At 37.8% G+C, this 18212-nt stretch overlaps 1 long non-coding RNA gene across 1 annotated transcript in view; it reads right to left on the bottom strand.

Annotated features, from left to right (window-relative positions):
• LOC136794241 (uncharacterized) overlaps positions 1 to 18212 on the bottom strand; it is a 372844-nt gene that overhangs the window by 83722 nt on the left and 270910 nt on the right. The gene's annotated exons all lie outside the window — the stretch shown is intronic.

Here is an 18212-nt window from a genome sequence, read left to right as displayed (position 1 = left end):
TCACACCTCTGTTCAACAGACATTTGAAAACCTGGGTTTAAGTACAGAAAAAAAGGAATGCAATAGTCTCATGGCCTCCACAATCAGCTCTCAGCGTATATTCCCAAATGTAACTTATCTGTTCTACTTTAGGCAGGTGTGTGTATGTGTATGTGTGTGTGTGTGTGTGTGTGTGTGTGTGTGTGTGTGTGTGTGTGTGTGTGTGTGTGTGTGTGTTGAAAGCCCATGGGATCCTACTCAGATGATGAAGATAATGGAGGAAAAACACGCAGAAGGCATCTCAATGCCCTTAGGTACTGGGAGCAAGGCTTACTTAAAGACTCAAAAGTTCAGACCTCTCTTAATTCCCTCATCTTTTATATTCACTAATTTAGTTCACAGTGAAGAGAACACCATGCTAAATATGAGAGCCATTACCAGACTGATGGGCAAGACTTGATATACGTTAAAAATCACAACATTGATTAATTTAAACATTTCAACCTGACTGCGTACAGAAACCCTTCAGATGTTGCCCATACATTCATTGGTCAATTCCATGCATACAGAAAAGGAAGTATAATCTGCAGTTCACAGAGGCTCCGTCTTCTCATTCAGTTGTCATTCCTTCCCATTTTCCTCCCAGAGATCCTGCTTTCCATGGGCCTTCATGTTATTCTGTCCGTTGTCACAGAATTTGTTCAACCAGTACCCACACTACACTGGTCATCTGGCTTTGGTCTCATCTTGCAGTAGTAGGTGACTATCTCTGTTTTGCACTTATCTCTCCCTCACCCTAATTCTCAATATTTTTCATTCTTCCTGATCTTTCGTATCTACAATATGCTGTCAAGAATAATGGGACAGAGTTGGGTTATGGGTGGGGAGGGAGATGTAGTTTAAAAATGTCCCTCCAGAAGCCTGACTCATCTCTTCCTCCAGCCTTGAGTACAATGCTTCACTTTGGGACATTCATACCAGGAGATGTTACCCTATGCTGGTATAGATGTTTTAAAGTGAGGGCAGAGGAAAAATGATTCCATTAATTTTTATAGCAGAATTCATTGAGTGAGCTCTTGAGGCCTCATTTCTTTTAAAGTTGGAATGTGGGAATGCAGAAAGGGACTATTTCTACTTACCAATCAGAGATAACTCAGTAATGATTGCAAATAGCCTCTTTGGGTAAATATCTTCCTCCTCCCCAAGACGCAGGACAGGGGAAGCTTACTCACCTTCATGGCAACTGAAATGGGAAGAGGCCTTGTGTCAATGCCTTCTCTAGTCCTCCCTGGCCTCTATTGATACATCCTTCTTTCTACCTTTTCCCCAGGATTGAGTGTTGACTGAAGTACAGTACAGTTGATCCTGAGTTCATTGTTCTGTTCATCAGGTCATCATGTTTACCAGAGAATATATCAAACAGTTGCAGGGAGATTGGGTCATAAAGAAGCAAGCCTGGAGGGATTTTTTACTATAACTAAACTTTAAAAAATTATAATGATAGCAAGCAAATCATTCACGCACAGTGCAGTTTGTTCAAGCTCTTCAGGGCCTTCAGAAACACAGGCAGAGAATCTCTTTTACTCTACCTACCCTACACACAATCTAATAATTCCCAAGCCACTCACATGAACTGCATTTCATTTGTTTTGTGTGGTTTTGCCCTCCTGGAGAGTTCTGTAGAAAAACACCTTCTGATTTACTGTCAAATTCTTTCCCTGCCTTATTACTTGTATTCTCAAACAGTGCAGAAATTGTAGGTGGGGGAGTAAAGGGCACGTGTTTGGGAAAGTCTTACCTCTATTGCCTTGAACATATTAGAGATATTTTAAATTCCTAGCTAACTCTTATATCTCAATCACCTATACATGTGTTTCTATTGTCTACTTTTTCTTTTGATTTTTGATTATGTTTTCTTGGGGTGTTTGAGGCATACTTAGTAATTTTGGGGTTTTTTTTTTGCTGTGTTGGGTCTTCATCGCTGCACAGGGGCTTTCTCCAGTTGCAGCGAGCGGGGGCTACTCTTCATTGCCATGCGCATGCTTCTCAGTGCAGTGGCTTCTCGTTGCAGAGCACGGGCTTGAGGCACGTGGGCTTCAGTAGTTGCAGCACGTGGGCTCAGCAGTTGCGGCATGTGGGCCCTAGCACGCAGGCTTGGTAGTCGTGTTGCATGGGCTTAGCTGCTCCATGGCATGTGGGATCTTCCTGGACCAGGGATCGAACCCGTGTCGCCTGCATTGGCAGGCGAATTCTCAACCACTGTGCCACCAGGGAAGTCCAGTAATTTTTTATTAAATGTTGACTATTTTGTATAGGAGATTGTAGAAGATCCAGATGAAGTATCCTGCTCTATAATGGATTCATCATTCTCTTCACCAGGCAGACAACACAGTAATTCATCTTAATTTAATTGGGGACTGTTGCATGTTGAGACTGGGTTGCAGGCCTGGAAATGGTCTATCTCTAGTTCACTCTGGTTCTCAAGAGTTTTCAGCTGTTAAGTCTGATGTTTCTTTGAGGCCATTTCTCCTGCAGGTCTCACAAGACTGCCAAAACTTTGCATTGCTTTGCAGAGGCTTTCTACTTAGGTCTATAGCATCCTGACCCATGTAGCCCCCCAAATTAGCCTTTTCTCTGGATAGTAAACATCTCTGTGCTTGAAGTTCACCAGATATCTACCCCAAACCATACTGGTTTCACCCAGTACCCTAAGTAAAATGCTGAGATTCTCAGCCCTCTCCCCATACCAAATTGGCAAACATTGCCCTGATACAAAATAGCTGTAAATTCAGCTCATTTCCATGAAGAAGTTATACCCTATCCATTTCTCATTGCCTCCCAGTACACTCAAACTGATGACCTGGTATTTAATCCTGCTTTTCTACTCAGTCTCAACAGAAATTCTGATCTGCTACAAACTACTCCACCCTGATAAGCAGAAGCTAACATGTAACTGAATAGTTTGAATGATATATTTTGGCAGGTTCAAATTGTTGAAATAGTAATTTTGAAATATGACGTTTTTTTTAAGTTTGATACACATCAAAACTATTTTTTTCCCCAAGAAGTTGTTTGATTTCATGGTTCTCTTTTTCTGAGATCAGTGGGGAAATATTAGTGGATGATTAATATACAACCAGTTTTCAAATATTATTCAACTCTGTAAATCTTCATTAAATGTAATTGAAACATGATTGAAAAAATAAAAAATGTATTTCTAAACTATTTTGATATCTTCTCTAGCTTAATTCCAAAATTAATTTCATAGACAAATGTATTGATTTGTCTATGAGAGAAATTATTTATACTAGAAAAAGTATAATTATTTATACTAGAAAAAGAGTCAGAAGAAATCTTCAAATAATAGTACTAAAAACTATACAATAAATTATCATTTTTCTTTACTTATATTATTTTTCATGGGGGAAGAAGGGGCAGTGTAGTGTGGATGAGAGGAGAGGCCCAGGGGACTCTCTTTGCCCCTTTACCCCCTTTTTATATCCCAAAGGAAAGTAGAGGGAAGCTGCCTCTGCCTTGAAATGAGGCTATGTGCTTCAAACCTAGGGACAGGGGTAAGAGAGGATCTGTGCTTTGGGCAACCTGAGGCAGAAGCAGAGGGGTATTGGGGAGGATCCATGATGCTTACTGCTTTGTATGTTTCACTGGAAAGGAAGGCACCACCAACAGTAGCTCACAGATTTGTAAACTGAGCCTACTTGGCTTCAAGAAGGGGAGCAATGAAGTCAAATTAAATATGAGTCATTTGTACAAAAATAACAAACAAATATATACAAGATCTAAATAGTTCCATTTGAAAGAACTTCATAATTATCTTTAGTAAAATATCAAACTAAAACTCTTGCAAAGAATCAGGTAAACCCTACTTTTGGCTCAGATATTTATGATGTGAAATGGCTTGGCATGCATAGGAAGGTAGATAACTAGTTCATATTCTAATCCATCTCTCTCTCTCTCCTTCTCTCTCCCTCTCTTCTCTGCCAGGTTCCATGGTAAGTGCATATAACATTGTACTATTAATCCGCAGGCAAATCATACAAGAAAACCTTATCCAATAGTTTTTCAAGTGTTAAAAATGCCTTTTATTCTTCAGCCTCTAAAGGAAAAGAAAGTTTAGGGTAAGTAAAAGGCACTGTAAACATACTAGAAAATATTAAAATGACAATAGTGATAGTTCTGTTACACAATACGTTTGGAGATTAGGGGATTTCTAGGTTCACTCTCTACCTCTCTCCACCCCACTCCAAAAAATAGTTTACAGAGATTTATAATGATGTTAGGTGAAAATAAATATCCAGTTCAGCCTCAGGGGAAAATAATTTAGGAGCAGTCTCATATTCATGCCTCAGGTTCTATTTGTGAGGTAAGAGTGGCAAATATTAATTATTCCTGCATTACCCATGGTGCACCCATTTTATGTATCATGCACTATGTGACTGGTTATATATGATAACAGTGAAAATAGATTAGCTATCCCTGTTTGTGTGGATGTTCTCTCATTTTACCAATTGCTCTCCAGGACACAAAATTCCCAGAGAATAAATATCCTGAGATTCAATTTTTATGTAAATATTAGTCACCAACTTTTGAAATTTAAGAATAAAAATGATGTGTGTGTGCACATGAGAATGTAAACAAAGCTTCACAATGTAAAGCAAAGCATCAATTATTAAATGTTATTAGTATGCTTTATATATGAATATTATGTTTATAATTTGTTCATGATATAGTATATATACTATATGTAACACCATAATAGCTACCCTTTGTAGAGAACTTATTATATGCCAGATGATGCATTAGTTCTTAACAAATGTTGCTTTGTTAATCCTTCAGTCATCCCTATGAGGGATGAACTGGATGAAAAAACCAAGATCCATCAAAGTAAAATAACTTAATGAAAGTTTCTTCAGCCAAAAAAAACAGGATTTGAACTTATATCTCCTCAACGCTAAAACACAGGTCCTGTCTACTACGCCATTTCAATTCTTGAGCTTGAAGCAACCTCCCAGGAAAGTCAGATAGCAGTTCTGAGCTCTTACTCCCAAGCTCCTATGAAGCACAATCTATTTTATTCATCTTTATAATCCCTCAGGAAAGAGCCTAGTATTTTCCCCTGGTAGGAACTCAACAAGTATTGACTAAATGGATGAATGAATGTCTAACAATAGTCCATCCTTATAAACTTCTTTTTCGGGAAGCTAAGCATATAGACCTTAAAGTATTTCTTTAGCATCAGATAAAGGAAGTATCTGTCTACTTATCGGACTGCTTCATCAGTGCCAGCCCAGGTACCACTTTTACCACAGCAACATGAAATATATAAATGTATTGGCTCAGTGCCAGCATGGTCACCCAGCTACCTATATCAGACTCCAATAGAGTAGACTGACCTTAGACTGACATACTTAGAGCACCAGTAAAGTAGCATTACCAAGAGAATAATTCTCTAGGAAAACCTAGCATTTAATAACTGTATTGTGTTACATAAGTGAAATCTCATTGATCTTAAGAACTGTGCACTGAAGTAATGAAGGGTAATGAGACATGATACATGCAACCTAACTCACAAATAACTGAAAAAAATAAATAATATAAGTGTATATATGTGTATGTGTCTCTGTATACCAGTCTACAGTACACACACACACACACACACACACACACACACACACACACATTACAATTATAAATATGGGCAAAATGTTTAAAATTGGTAAATCTGGGTAAAGGGCAATTGAGAGTTCTTGATATTATTCTTACAACTTATCTATAAACTTAAAATTATTGCCAAAAAGTTAATTAGTTCGTTTTATTTTTTTAAATATCTTTATTGAGTATAACTGCTTTACAATATTGTGTTAGTTTCTGCTGTATAACGAAGTGAATCAGCTATACATATGCGTATATCCCCATATCTCCTCCCTCTTGCATCTCCCTCCCACCCTCTCTACCCCAACCCCCTAGGTGTTCACAAAGCACGGAGCTGAACTCCCTGTGCTATGCAGCTGCTTCCCACTAGCTATCTATCTTACATTTAGTAGTGTATATATGTCAATGCTACTCTCTCACTTCATCCCAGCTTACCCTTCCCCCTCCGCGTGTCCTCAAGTCCAATCTCTACGTCTGCATCTTTATTCCTATCCTGCTCTAGGTTCCTCAGAACCTTTTTTTTTTTTTTATTCCATATATATGTTTTAGCATACGGTATTTGTTTTACTCTTTCTGACTTACTTCACTTTGTATGACAGACTCTAGGTCCATCCACCTCGCTACAAATAACTCAATTTTGTTTCTTTTTATGGCTGAGTAATATTCCATTGTATATATGTGCCATGTCTTCTTTATCCATTCATCTGTCAGTGGACACTTAAGTTGCTTCCATGTCCTGGCTACTGTAAATAGTGCTACAATGAACACTGTGGTACATGACTCTTTTTGAATTATGGTTTTCTCAGGGTATATGCCCAGTAGTGGGATTCCTGGCTCATATGGTAGTTCTACTTTTAGTTTTTTAAGGAACCTCCATACTGTTCTTCATAGTGGCTGTATCAATTTACATTCCCACCAACAGTGCAAGAGGGCTCCCTTTTCTGCACACCCTCTCCAGAATTTATTGTTTGTAGATTTTTTTGATGATAGCCATTCTGACCAGGGTGAAGTGATACCTCACTGTGGTTTGGATTTGCATTTCTCTAATGATTAGTGATGTTGAGCATCCTTTCATGTGCTTCTTGGCCATCTATGTGTCTTCTTTGGAGAAATGTCTATTTAGGTCTTCTGCCCATTTTGCATTGGGTTGTTTGTTTTTCTGATATTAAGTTGCATGAGCTGCTTGTATGTTTTGCAGATTAATCCTTTGTCAGTTGCTTCGTTTGCAAATATTTTCTCCCATTCTGAGGGTTGTCTTTTCATCATGTTTATGGTTTCCTTTGCTGTGCAAAAGCTTTTAAATTTCATTAGGTCCCATTTGTTTATTTTTGTTTTTATTTCCATTTCTCTAGGAGGTGGGTCAAAAAGGATCCTGCTGTGATTTATGTCATAGCGTATTCTGCCTGTATTTTCCTCTAATAGTTTTATAGTGTCTGGCCTTACATTTAGATCTTTAATCCAGTTTGAGTTTATTTTTGTGTATGGTGTTAGGAAGTGTTCTAATCTTATTCTTTTACATGTAGCTGTCTAGTTTTCCCAGCACCAATTATTGAAGAGGCTGTCTTTTCTCCATTGTATATTCTTGCTTCCTTTATCAAAGATAAGGTAACCATAGGTGTGTGGGTTTACCTCTGGGCTTTCTATCCTGTTCCATTGATCTATATTTCTGTTTTAGTGCCAGTACCATATGGATGATTACTGTAGCTTTGTAGTATAGTGTGAAGTCCGGGATCCTGATTCCTCCAGCTCCGTTTTTCTTTCTCAAGATTGCTTTGTCTGTTCTGGGGTCTCTTGTGTTTCCATACAAATGGGAAATTTTTTGTTCTAGTTCTGTGAAAAATGCCATTGGTAGTTTGATAGGGATTGCATTGAATGTGTAGATTGCCTTGGGTAGTATAGTCATTTTCACAATGTTGATTCTTCCAATCCAATACCATGGTATATCTCTCCATCTGTTTGTATCATCTTTAATTTCTTTCATCAGTGTCTTAAAGTTTTCTGCATGCAGGTCTTCTGTTTTTTTAGGTAGGTTTATTCCTAGGTAATTTTATTCTTTTTGTTGCAGTGGTAAATGGGAATGTTTGCTTAATTTCCCTTTCAGAATTTTCATCATTAGTGTATAGGAATGCAAGAGATTTCTGTACATTCATTTTGTCTCTTGTCTTTATTTTAAAGTCTACTTTGTCTGATATGAGTATTGCTACTCCAGCTTTCTTTTGATTTCCATTTGCATGGAATATGTTTTTCCATTCCCTCACTTCCAGTCTGTATGTGTCCCTAGGTCTGAAGTGGGTCTCTTGTAGACAGCATATATACGGGTTTTGTTTTTCTATCCATTCAGCCAGTCTGTGTCTTTTGGTTAGAGCATTTAATCCATTGACATTTAAGGTAATTATCAATATGTATGTTCCTATTACCATTTTCTTAATTGTTTTGGGTTTGTTTTTGTAGGTCTTTTCCTTCTCTTTTGTTTCCTGCCTCGAGAAGTTCCTTTAGCATTTGTAGTAAAGCTGGTTTGGTGGTGCTGAATTCTTAACTTTTCCTTGTCTGTAAAGGTTTTAATTTCACCACTGAATGTGAATGAAGTCCTTGCTGGGTAGAGTAATCTTGGTTGTAGGTTTATCCCTTTCATCACTTTAAATATGTCCTGCCACTCCCTTCTGGCTTGCAGAGTTTCTGCTGAGAGATCAGCTGTTAATCTTATTGGGATTCCCTTGTATGTTATTTGTTGCTTTTCCCTTGCTGCTCTTAATTTTTTTTCTTTGTATTTAATTTTTGATTGATTGATTATGTGTCTTGGAATGTTTCTCCTTGGGTTTATCCTGTATGGGACTGTCTGCGCTTCCTGGACTTGACTATTTCCTTTCCCATGTTAGGGAATTTTGCAACTATAATCTCTTCAAATATTTTCTCAGTCCCTTTCTTTTTCTCTTCTTCTTCTGGGGTCCCTATAATTTGAATGTTGGTGCATTTAAAGTTGTCCCAGAGGTCTCTGAGACTGTCCTCAATTCCTTTCATTCTTTTTTCTTTATTCTGCTCTGTGGCAGTTATTTCCACTAATTTATCTTCCAGGTCACTTATCCATTCTTCTGCCTCAGTTATTCTCCTATTGATTCCTTCTAGAGAATTTTTAATTTCATTTATTGTGTTGTTCATCATTGTTTCTTTGCTCTTTAGTTCTTCTAGGTCCTTTTTCAACATTTCTTGTATTTTCTCCATTCTATTTCCACGATTTTGGATCATCTTTAGTATCATTACTCTGAATTCTTTTTCAGGTAGACTGCCTATTTCCTCCTCATTTGTTTGGTCTGGTGGGTTTTTACCTTGCTCCTTCATCTGCTGCATATTTCTCTGTCTTCTCATTTTGTTTAACTTACTATGTTTGGGGTCTCCTTTCTGCAGGCTGCAGGTTTGTAGCTCCTATTGGTTTTGGTGTCTGCCCCCAGTGGGTGAGGGTGGTTCAGTGGGTTGTGTAGGCTTCCTGGTGGAGGGGACTAGTGCCTGTGTTCTGGTGGGTGAGACTGGATCTTGTCCTTCTGGTGGGCATGGCCACGTCCAGTGGTGCATTTTGGGGTTTCTGTGAACTTAATATGACTTTAGGCAGCCTCTCTGCTAATGGTTGGGGTTGTGTTCCTGTCTTGCTATTTGTTTGGCATGGGGATGGAGATCTTTGGGAGACCTCTCGCTGATTTATATTACATGAGGCTGGGAGGTCTCTGGTTGTCCAATGTTCTGGACTCAGCTCTCCCACCTCAGAAGCTCTGGCCTGACACCTGGCTGGAGCACCGAGACCATGCCAGCCACATGGCTGGGAAGGAAAGGAAGAAAAATAATGGGAAAAAACCCACAATGAACAGGTAGAACCCCAATCCAAATTGTAAAAACAAAACTAAACAGACAAGATCACACAAATAAACATACACATACACACTCACAAAAAGAAAAAAAAATTTTTTTAATATTAAAAAAATTAAATTAAATTAAAAATAAAGAAAGAAAGAGAGCAACCAAACCAATAAATCCACCAATGATAACAAGCACTAAAAACTAAACTAAGATAAACATAAAAACCAGAAGCAAATTAGATGCAGAAAGCAAACCCCAAGTCTACAGTTGCTCCCAATGTCCACCTCCTCAATTTTGGGAACATTCGTTGTCTATTCAGGTATTCTACAGACTCAGCATTCATTAAGTTGATTGTGGAGATTTAATCTGCTGCTCCTGAGGCTGCACGAAAAAGTTTCCCTTTCTCTTCTTTGTTCACACAGCTCCTGGGGTTCAGCTTTGGTGTTGGCTTTGCCAAAACCTAAAGGCTCTTCCCTGCCCAGACAGGAGGGCGTTAAAGCAGCAGCTGATTAGGGCTCTCTTGCTCACTCAGGCCGGGCAGAGGGAGGGGTACAGTAGTCATAATTCTAATGCAGGACCAGCCTGCAGTGGCAGAAGCTGGCATGACATTGCTAAAGCCTGAGGCGCGCCATGCGTTCTCCTGGGGAAATTGTCCCTGGATCACGGGACCCTGGCAGAGGTGGGCTGCACAGGCTCCCAGGAGGGGAGGTGTGGACAGTGACTTGTGCTTGCACACAGGCATCTTGGTGTCAGCAGTGGCAGCATGAGCGTTTCATGCCCATCTCTGGGGTCCATGCTGATCGCCCATTTCTGGAGCTCATTTAGGCGGTGCTCTGAATCCCCTCTCCTCATGCACCCTGAAACAATGGTCTCTTGCCTCTTAGGCAGGTCCAGACCTTTTCCCAAACTCCCTCCTGGCTAGCTGTGGCACACTAGCCCCCTTCAGGCTGTCTTCACACAGACAACCCCAGTCCTCTCCCTGGGATCTGAACTCCGAAGCCTGAGCCTCAGCTCCCCACCCACCCCAGCAGGTGAGCACACAAGCATCTTGGGCTGGTGAGTGCTGGTTGGCACTGACCCTCTGTGAGGGAATCTCTCCGCTTTGCCCTTTGCCCCTATTGCTGTGTTAATGTGTGGAAACTTTTCCTCCTTCACAGCTCCCTCCCAGAGATGCAGGTCCCGTCCCTATTCTTTTGTCTCTGTTTTTTCTTTTTTCTTTTGCCCTACCCAGGTACGTGGGGAGCTTCTTGCCTTTTGGGAAGTCTAAGGTCTTCTGCCAGCGTTCAGTAGGTGTTCTGTAGGAGTTGTTCCACATGTAGATGTATTTATGATGTATTTGTGGGGAGGAAGGTGATCTCCACGTCTTACTCCTATGCCATCTTGAAGGTCTCAATTGGTTCATTTTAAAGATACATTTCCTACCTCTGGGTAGATATAACTTTAAAACATGTTTGAGAACAGTTAATAATTTAAAGGGTAAATCAAAGGATAAGAAATATTTGTGGTTACTGTTCATTAATTGTGTGACTTTCTGCAAACAAAGCACTAAACTGTTCAGTATATGTTTCTTCATTTAGAAACTGCAACTGTGATAACCATTTACCTTGTGTATTATGGGTGGGGCAGTGGAGTGAGGTAGAGAGAACTCTTTAGAGTTGCAAAATGTTTTTGAAAGCACTGATTCGCTATGTGACCATGAGCAAGTCATTTCACCTGCATGAGACTCCATTTCTTCATCAGCAAAATAAGGATATTAGATGAGCATATATTGGGAAGGCTGTCCATCTCTATCCTTCTACATTTCTGAGTTATAGTTTAAGAAATAAAATGTTCAAGTCTAAGAAGTAAGAGACATATCAACAGAATTAAAGAGATGGCCAAAGCTGGGGGAAAAAATTTTTTTCTTTATACTTCTGTACAGTCTCAGCCTCTTAAGTAAATAGAAACTTGGATTACTTTTATAGAAGGACAGAGCAGTGTCTGCAAAGAAACAGAACTTTCTCTCAGGATGCCAATGAATTTGGCAGGCTGATTGCATTTGTGTTTCAAGAAGAAATGTAGCCAAAGGTCTCTGAAGTACATTGAAACATGACTCGCCCTACCCTCATATTCCTCCCACACCAAATGAGTTACTGTTTTTACAATCAAATTAGATTAAGGATTTTCAAGAAGTAAAGTTGTGCCCTCATGGACCACACTTGTAAAGATAGCAAGTTGTATCATTATCACTTCCCCAAAAAGCTCTGATTTTTCTGATGCTTTTGGTTCTGAATGAGCCACACTTCATGTCAACAAAGAATCAGGGAAATTGTTTATCTCTCAACAAAGACTAAAGTAAAAGAGACCAGGGTAGGCACATCATAAATATTGTTGAATGAGAGTAGCAAACAGTAAAAATAGGAAAAACAAAACAAAACAAAAGACAGAATAAGGATGCCACAGTGTCTGGAGAAGCATTCCATAGTGAAGTCAATTTGTAAAAAGCTAGCTTATATTTAGGTGACTCCTAAATAAACTGTCTAAGTTTCTGTAATACGGTACAGCAGGAAAAAAGAGATAATTTTGAATTTTTCAATAAATGTACAATAAAATAAGATACAGTCATCTGTTTGTCCAGTTAAAAAATATTAACTGTGTGCTTACTCTGTGTCTAGCACATTCTGAATATATAGCAGTGAATTAGCATGCAAGGTACATTCTCTCAGGGAGCTTCTATTCTGTTGGAAAAAATGTATATATGAATGAAATATATATATACACACATATATATACATATGAACAAATATATCTGTGATAAGTGGTATGGTGAGATTTAAAATAGATATATGACTGAAGATGGTTACTTTAATTCACTAGAGAAGGTTTCTTTAGGAAGAGACATTTAAGTTATGATCTGAATAACATGAAAAACAGTGAAGAGAACACTCTAGACCAACTAGTGCAAAGGCTCCAAGGTGGGAATGAACTTGTTAAATTAGCAGAACAGAATAAAAGCCACGTGGCTGTAACACACTAGACAAGGGAGGAAATACATGATGAATTTTCAGAGGGTGCAGGGTTATAAGGGATTTGTATTCTATTCTAGGTGTTGTGGGCAGCCATTTTAAAGGTCTTAAGCAAGAACATGGTGGGATCTGATTTTCATTTAAAAGGATGACTTGGGCTGCTGTGTGTGAGAAAACAATTGCAATAGTCTAGGCAGGAGATCATGGGGTCTAGAGGGTATCATCGTGAATATGGAAAGAGGTGGACCTTTGAAAGAAAGAGTCAGTAGGACCTCATGATGGATTGGAGTTAAGTAAAAGAAAGGAATCAAAGAAAGCTTCTAAAGTTCTGTCCTGGCCAATGGATGTGGGGGCATGTACTGGAATGGGGAACACTAGGAGATGGGAGACTTAAGATGAGATGAGATTTAAGAAACCTGTTTTGGGCTTGTTAGTTTTCAGATGCATATTAGACAATCCAAGAAGAGATGTTACATAAACAGTGGCATACACAATTTTGAATTTCTGGGAGTATTACATATTACATAAATTATCTTTTTTGATTCTCACGTGATTGGATACAATCATTCCCATTTCTAGAGGAGGAAAATAACATTTAGAGAGGTAGAATAACTTCTCCTAGAGCATACAGTTCATAAGTAATAAATCTAGAATTCAAACCTTTATTGCATCTCCAAACTGGATGCTCTTTCCGCTATGTAATACCACAATGAAGACACCTTTCTAATGCTCTCTCTGATGCAACACAGCAATTGTTCACAGTGTACCAGGTACAAAGAAGCACAGTTGCTTTGATGCCATTATTCCCCTTTGGTGACTTGGTGATCAGCAAATGGTTTGGCAATTTCAAGTTTGAAATCCCTGGAATCCATTCATTGTGAAAGTGTAATGTCCACATTATTTTTTTTTCTGAATTTAATGACTTCTGTAATACAACAGGACCATCCTTACACTTGCAACTAAAGATCTTATGAAAAAACAACTAAATTCTAATGCGTTTCTCAACAAATATGGTTCATATACTTGTTAACCATAAATTGCCAATTCATTTTGTTACCATTTTAAAAGGAATCCTACCCAATAAAATGGCAGTAAAATTGAATACCTAGTTACTAAACTTTTAAAAATGTTTTCTAAGGTAGGGAAAGTATAAATTCCAACCAATGATGGTGAAATGCAGAGGAATTTATTATCCTATGGTCCAAAAACTATGGAATTTGACATCAAATGTCCCAAGTTCAACTCTTAGGTCTGGTAGATTCTCTTGGTGATCCTTCAAGTTGTTTAACCTCTTGCTTTCATCATTAGTAAAATAAGGGTAATAATATTTATGCAGAAGAGTTGCTGTGAGAAACAAGTGGAATAGTCCAGTGAGATAACTTAGTACACTGGGAGTACCTGTTGGCTGCTATTATTATTCATATAACACTACACAGTATGTTTTATTTTCTATTTCTTAATAAGTGTCATGAGCCCAATTCACTCTCCCTTCTGATAATGGTGAACTATTCCTTATGGTTACCTGGATAAAAGAGAAGAAAAATAGCCTGTATAGGGACGCCTCTCATTCTTCCTCCTCTCAAAAGCAAATCTCTTAAACTCCATCAGTCCCATGTTCCCACAGAAGCATGTTCATTATTGCTACCATACTACTCACATCAACCATGCACTCAAATGAATAACAACTGTGTATTGAGGACCTACTACGTTCCAAGCTCTGAAGGAACTAAACATCCGTATAGAAAAAAGATTGTGATACATTTCTGCCCCTCCAGCAGTTGACAGTCTTGTAAAAGAATATCTCCTCTGTATAAAGTTATTTATGTGTACATCCCTCTCCCCGTCCTATACCTTTACTCCCAGCTGTGAGCTCTAGAATGCCAAGAACACTGTCTTGGTCATCCTTAGTTTCCTTTATAACCCATAGCACAGTACATTTCTCTTGGTAGGTGTCCAATAAATAATTATTGGATCAAAAAAAAATCTTTCGTAGTGTGTTTTTTAAAATATCAAGGTGTACTAGTGGACTAACAAGCAAGATGTTTTTCCTTATAATGTCTCTCTGGTTACATTTAACAGCAAGTTAAAATTAGATCTTTTCTTTCTTTTTTTTTTTTTTTAAGAAACAAAACCATAGCAACTGTGATGTTGAATGTTTCAAAGAGCAAATTTTTAAGGATTCTCTTTTCCTGGATTGCCCGTGTTTGAGCTGCCTATTTCAATCAAAATGCTAATAAATAATTTGTTTTACTAATAGCCATGTAAACCACTGATTGTATCTATGAAGCGATAGAATCTCCCACATAAAACAGAATGCTTAATGAAATGCTTGTAGAAAAAAATAAATGTGTTGAAAATCCACTGAATAAATTTTTAACGGTTACCCCCTGGAAATGACTGAACATTAACCTCTCCTTGTTTGTAGTACCTGTATTTATTATAAAACTTTCAAGATTGTTCTGTTTCATATCAATATTTGCTGGAGATCTTTTCGTAAGGCATGCCTCTATGAGGAAATCAATCTTACAGTCTTCTAAATGAAAGAATGGGCATTTTTACAGAATGCTATCAGTGAATACTTCTCTGACAAACATAATGATTGTCTAATAGTTTTCTCTAAATGTATTTTTATTGAAGTAATGATTAAAGTGTAACTCAGTGCCTCAGGAACACTGACTAATGTAATCAACTTGACAACTTAAAAAAAAAAAAAAAAAAAAGAAGAGGTTGATAGTTTAAATCTAGTGGTAGATGATTCACTTGAACTATCAAAGAAGAAAACGTACTTTACCCAGAACCAAATTTAAAACAAAACCAAACAAAATCTAGCAAAATACCTCTCACAAAGTTACAAAACCATACCTTTAAAAAAAATCCAATTTTGTTCCTCTTAAAATGTTTAAATTAGCCTTTGATTCACAGCATCCATATTGATCAACATCTACTGAATGTCTACTCTATGCAAAGCACTGAAATAATGTCAAGATAAGTAAAGCACATTTCTACTTTTAGGGAGCTTAGTGGAAGAAATAAGTCATTTGCGCATAATTGCAATGTAGAAAATAGGACTATGAATGCCGTCAGTATTCTAAGGAGGGAGGGGCGGATAACTTCTGGCTAGGTTTGGACAGGTAGAATGAGGTGAGAACAGGAAGAGGGTGAATTCTTAGCAGACAGACTGAAAATAACTATCTTTTTGGACGTAACAAGAAGTTCCCCTTGACTTCAGAGCAGTTTACAGAAGGTGTGCTAAATAAGTCTGGAAACACACATTGGGCTAGCTGGTGAAAGGCCTTAAATTCCAAATTATTTAAATGGAGTTGTATATTTTTTTAAAAAAGCAGTAAGTGAGCAGTTTCATAACTCTTCTGTAGACATGCAACAATTTTTATAAAGAACAGGCTCTAAATCTGAAGCTGACGTCACCCTGTTTGGAACAACACTGAAAAATATTGGTTGGGTTTGCAATGCTTTTTCAGCCTGTACATTTACACCACTTTTTTTTTGACATTAGGATATTTATTCTGGGTTTTTGTGGGGACCTGAATTATGTGTTTCTTGGACAAATTTGGAATACTTGCTCTTCCAGATGTTTGAAAACGTTACAAATGTTTTTCCTCTGATTGCTCTATATATACAGTGTAAACTTTTTCCCCCTCTATTATTGTTTCTTATAAAAAACTGCACTGAAGAACAAAATTATGATTTCTATAGAGAGGTTTAAGGACTAATGAAGAAATACCCAGAAGCCTGTTTCTTAAAAACAATAAAACTTTCCTGCAAAGTAAAAAGGTGCAAAGTTGGGATGGGGGTGCAGACAACTGACAGGAAGATTGGACTAGGGGAATTTGAAGGAAAAGAGATGGAGGGAAGGAGGGAGAGAGGTGGAGGGGAAGAGGGGGAGAGAGAGAAAAAAAAACAATTACCTTCTACAAGAAGTGGTTGTAAAGATAAGTTTATGTGTTCAAGAGATATGAAATAAATATGAAAGAGAGAGGTAATGCTGCTGTAGATGTTAAAACTGTTACTAACTACAACCAACTACAGATATTTTGACACATTTTAGCTACTGCTGCTTGAAGTAGGGAGAGAGTCTAGAAAAGATACGTGGGAGATACTATGAAAATTTTGAAATAGCTCACCGACATTTCCTGTTTGTATTTTCGAAGCTGATTGTAAGAACAACTATGAATCAGAGATCCTTAAAATCAGATATTTTGAGCTTTAAACAAGTCTCAAGTGCTTCACATCTCTTTTGCACTACAGATAGTATTTGACAAAGAGGGGAACACAAATATAATTTCTATAGTATTCATAAGTATCAAGCTTTATTTGGAACTTAGCCACACTGCAGTACATAAATTTACTAAAAATTTCACATGACGCTTAAAAGAATCATACAATGCGTGTGGGGCACTGGAGTTGTGCTACTTCCATTTCTGCATCTCTGCTACTGAAACTTATCAGTATAAATGTATATCTCAAGTGTCCATCCACTGGAGATCTTAATTCAAGGACTGAAGCTAACTTTTCTCAAACTAAACCATATGCGGCCTAAAAGGGCAAACATAAGATAAGAGTTATGGTAGACAGTTTCTTCCTCACCACCCTGAGTAGCCACACTAGTGGTCCAAATGATATATTGGATTCCAGCAATGAATCCAAGAGAGGAAAAGAAAACAGGACCTTTCCCGAAATAAAGCTGCGATAATGGGTCTCATAATGACCAGTCATGGCTATCTCCTTCAATATTGAGCATAACACAGACTGGCAAAAGTTTTAATCTTTTAGGTGTCTTCCCCCCCACAGACACAAAACTCTAATACATCATTATAAATCACTGGGGAAATATTTTTCTAGTATTCAACTTTTGCAAATTAACATCCAAGACAGCTGTTACTAAAATTATTTGGAATGCTATCTTTCATATGAGATAATTTGGATCATCGTAGTAGATGTTTCGATACGTCCACGTTTGACCTAAACCTTTTTCTGATGACACAAGTACAGTTGTAGGGAGGAGGAAAGTGCCTCAAAATTTAGAGTCATACATACAGTTTTGTAACTTCCTGTACTTTCCTTAAGAATTACTGTGTCAAATTTCAGGGTCTTTTAAAGGTTTTCTGGGGCAAACCAGTCTTTCAAAGCAAACAAATGAAAATAATCAACAACATTAACAAAATCATAAGATTTGACAAGCTAGTCAAGACCTTATCTTGAGTCAGGCACTGTCCCTGTAGTAGATGAAAAGAAGCAAGAATGTTAGCTTTTATCTCATTATTATCTTATTGTAATACTCAGCCCTTCTTTCTTACATTTTCTCTTTTCTTTGTGTTCTGATGTGAGTTTCCTATTAGCTATCCTAAACAACAGCATGCTGTAGAGGACGTACCCCAGACTAGGAGTTAGTGAGTAGAAGTCCCAGGGAGGAAACAGCAATCCAGGTTCTGCTCATGACCAACAGTATGACTTTGACAAGCAAATTACCCTCTCTATTTCTTAGTTTCTTTGAAAAATGTGGTCCTTACTCCTATTTATTCTACAGAGTTGTTTCCAGGACAGGATATGATAGGTGAAAGAGTCTTAAAAATAGGAATCAAACTGACTACATCATTATTAGGTCTTAACACATTTTATATTTTGAAACTAATCTAGAAGCAGAAATGGTATGCAGAAACCTTTTAGTCAAAAGACTGTTAGTTATATTTTGTG

The sequence above is a fragment of the Kogia breviceps genome, chromosome 5 (assembly GCF_026419965.1).
Source record: "Kogia breviceps isolate mKogBre1 chromosome 5, mKogBre1 haplotype 1, whole genome shotgun sequence".
NCBI classification, from domain to species: Eukaryota; Metazoa; Chordata; class Mammalia; order Artiodactyla; family Physeteridae; genus Kogia; species Kogia breviceps.
This window is presented reverse-complemented; position numbering and strand designations above follow the sequence as displayed.